Source organism: Oryctolagus cuniculus, chromosome X (genome assembly GCF_051225735.1).
Source record: "Oryctolagus cuniculus isolate XC-2025 breed Fujian yellow rabbit chromosome X, ASM5122573v1, whole genome shotgun sequence".
NCBI lineage: Eukaryota > Metazoa > Chordata > Mammalia > Lagomorpha > Leporidae > Oryctolagus > Oryctolagus cuniculus.
Window position 1 is genome coordinate 120,012,346 of NC_142888.1, and position 3,993 is coordinate 120,016,338.

Consider the following 3,993-nt stretch of genomic DNA (forward strand, 5'->3'; position numbering starts at 1 on the left):
TGCCTCCTCACAATGATACTGTAGCAACATACAACACACATGCGCACACATAAATGAGGTAATCAGTATGCCTTAGCAGAACTAAAGCTCTAGCTTTAAGAGAAAATTAGAATGGATTGTGAGAGGATTCGTAGAAAGGACAAAACTTGAAATCATATATGAGAAGTCTTTGATGTTAAATAAAGTGATGCACTGATCCGGAGTGTTCTAGATCTTGTCACCAAGGTGTGGTCCCTGGATCAGCAATACCACCATCATCTGAAAACTAGTTAGAAATACAGAATCTTGGACCTCATCTCAGACAAACTGACGCAGAATCCACATTTTAACAAGAATTCCCCATTATTCCTATGACACTAAAATTAAGAAATTCTTACCTGGAACTCTTTGGATGTGATATCTACCTGTTGTGTGTCTGTGTTTTGCTACCTGTTGTGTGTGTGTGTGTGTGTGTGTGTGTTTTGCTATCATGGTCTTGGCAATCACAAATAAACCAAGAGTAGGGGTAAATCTAAGTTTCCTTCCCTGTCCTGCTTATTGTTATTACCACATGGCAAGAATATTGCACTTGGAGCTAACAGGACTCACTGTATCACCACCAATCCATATGTCTACACTGTGTGTAGGCTACTGTAGATTAAAAAAAAAAACAGAGTCTTTATTTCCTCTTGAATTTTGATATTTAAACCTGAAGCAAAAAAATAATAATAGATAACAGGAGAAATGACATACAAAGTAATTAAGTGCACAAGGACATCACAGAAGAGAGAGTACCCAATCACTTAAATGAGATTGAGATGCTTATATAACTTCTTCATAGAGGAGAGACAGGTGGAAGATGTAAGTAATTTTAGAGGAAAAGTAAATAATTTTTCCTTAAGATGAACAGGCCCCCAAAATAGGCCAGAACAAATTTCTTCTGGGTGCTGGGTACTATCAACTCCAGTCGCATCAATGTCTTTTGACTGATGTGATATCTAGGGAAAGGATTTACAACTCATTATATTCTGGATAATCTGGCTTTTAAGGTAGATAGTGCACATTGAAAGAAAGCCCTTTCACACAGTCACCACTCCCCAGGTGCTCTCATTTTGAAGTTTACGGTGGCTTATTTGGGGCTATCATGCTTTGAGCAGTAACACTGCCTTACAGGCTACTTTCAACATGTGTTGATAATTTAGTCTCAAGGACTGAGCAGTGCTGTCTCACAATCTGGTTTTCTTTAAGAATCTCCCAGTAGTCCATGAAGAATGCATACATGAGAAAATTTCAAGAGTTGGTAGAAAAATGCAGTAACAGATCAAAATAAAATATATAATTTATTTCTCAACATAGACTCCCTCAAGTTCAAGACACTTTTGGAAGCAATTTCATGGATCTATAATGAATTATGGGTACTGGGCATTTAATCACACCAGTGTAGTCCTTTTTTTCATTACTAACTGAAGAAAAATATATGAGTACCTTTGAATGAATAATTTAATATAAAGAAATTAAAAGCAGTGAGAAGTACTCAAATTAGGACTGCAAGGTGAGTGCCTAATGATTTCTCATTGACGCTAACAAAATTTCCCCTTCTTTATTGACAGAAATTAGTAAAAAACTGTTGTGGTGGAGAAGGACTCTTTGGCTGATCTGTGGCTAATATTCCTAAAAATTTCTCCTAATAAACAGATATTATCATCATTTGACCTTCTGGAAAGTCAACAGGCAAAATACCTTCAACATCCAAAAAGACTGTTGTCATGTCCTTTGCAATTGACTTAGTCCCTTTTGCTTTGACTGGACCACTTACATCTAGCATTTTTAAAAATTTTATTCTGTAATCAGGATAGTACTGCTAAAGCCATACTTCATTTCATGTATTCTTCCAATTCTTAGAAAAATTGGTTCAGTATCACAATCTCGCTTGTTTAAAATTTCCATTGAACATTCTACTTTTTCCTGCAGCTGTTCTGGGTGCAATAGTTTTGACACCTGTTGAGTAGAAAGTTTTCTCCACTTTAAACTTTATTCCATGGAATTTTTGAGTCAGAATCAATTGAAATGCATATGGTATTGTCTATCGTTTCTGCTGTTCATAATTGGCCCTCTTTAATTATGCCATGAACAAGATCAACTTTATCCTCACAAGTTAATCTGAATAGTGTGTTTCTACAGCCTTCGTCTTCATCACTCTCTGTTTCTTCTCTATCCTTAAATGAGTTATCCATTTGTATACTGTTGATTACGAGGTGTGGGGGGGTGTTGCCCCACAAACTTTTCATACAGTAACAATGATTTCACCATTCTTTGCCACAAGCTTCCCCACATATTTTATGTTTGTTCTTGCTTCAATTTTACCTAGAGGCTCTTTGTTAAAATGTGTTTGATTTCTTGACTCATAGAATGGCAGATGTCCTAAATAGCACTCTGGCCTCAGAATCAGCCCTAAAGGCATTCGGAGCTGGCTGAAAAGCTCATGAGAGTATTTCAGGCATGGAAAGCCAAGACACTCTGGCAAAAGATCTCTGCGAGTGAGATCCCAGTGGAAAGAACAGGCCATCAAAGAAGGAGGTACCTTTCTCTGAAGGGAGGAGAGAACCTCCACTTTGACTATGAGCTTGTCTAAACAAGATAAGAATCAGAGAACTCAGAGGGCTTCCATAGCCTTGGAAACTCATGACTGGAGCATAGGGAGATTACTGATGCCATAGACAGGAGTGTCAATTGGTAAAGTCAACAACAGGAGTCACTGTGCACTTACTCCTCATGTAGGATCTCTATCCTTAATGTGCTGTACATTGAGATTTAATGCTATAACGAGTACTCAAACAATATATTTCACTTTGTGTTACTATGGGGGTGCAAACTGTTGAAATCCTTACTTAATGCATACTAAACTGATCCTCTGTAAAAAAAAAAAAAAAAAAAAAAAAAAAAAAAAAAGAAATTATCAATTCCCAACTTGACTCTCACTGGGATTAAACATGACAATAGGTCTGCTCTGATTTCATCATCATTTTAAAAAATCATCTATTATTTTTCACTTTATGTTTCTGTGTGGGAGCAAACTGTTGAAATCCATACTTAATGTATACTAAGCTGATCTTCTGTATATTAAGATAATCGAAAATGAATCTTGATGTGAATGGAAGGGGAGAGGGAGTGGGAAAGGGGAGGGTTGTGGGTGGGAGGGACGGTACGGGGGGAAAGCCATTGTAATCCATAAGTCGTACTTTGGAAATTTATATGCATTAAATAAAAGTTTAAAAAAAAAAATGTGTTTGATTTCTAAGGTTTCTGTTTTATTCTGTGTTAGAGTTTTCATCTCTGCTGATTTTATCCATCTGTTCTTGAATGTTTTCCTATTTTTCTTTCTTTTTTTTTTTGTTAATGGTTCTTTGGCTGTTTTGTAGTTTCTTTTTTATTTTATTAATATAAAGAGAACATCGCTTCTTGGCCTTTTGGCTAAGATCAAGTGTAGTATCTGTTCTTATCAGTATAAAGAGAACAGATTTCAAGTATTTTATAGATGCAGTTCTAAGAAGATAATCATATTTCCGTCCCTTCCTCCCTTCCTCCCTCAGTCCCCCTCCTCCATTCCTTTCTTTTTGTCTTTAATTTTTACAAAAACATAATTTATTCTAGGTGCCTTAATACATTAGTCATAGTTATTTACAATTTTCTGCCTGATATTAACAGAATCAGTCTAATGTTTGCTTTGTCTTTTCAGACTGCCTTTTGGCCATGTTTGTCTCTGTGTATGATGTGTATCTTCCCTTTCTGTGTGCTTTGTAGTTTTTGGTTAAATGTAGAACATGATACATTGGGTACTAGGAACTGAAGTAAATAGGCCTTTATTATTAGGCATTTTTATCCATCTAAGAATTAGCTTATATTTAATGTTGTCTGTAGTTACAGGTGCCAGAGACTTCAAATTCCTCTAGTATACTTGTTTTTACTTCCACTCTTGACATTCTGCTTTTCTAAATAATGCTCCCCAGAGAGTCT

General features: G+C 36.1%; 1 pseudogene; it reads left to right on the top strand.

Annotated features, from left to right (window-relative positions):
• The first annotated feature begins 3,430 nt into the window (after positions 1-3,430).
• LOC127487119 (U2 spliceosomal RNA) lies at positions 3,431-3,552 on the top strand (annotated as a pseudogene).
• The last annotated feature ends 441 nt before the right edge of the window (positions 3,553-3,993 follow it).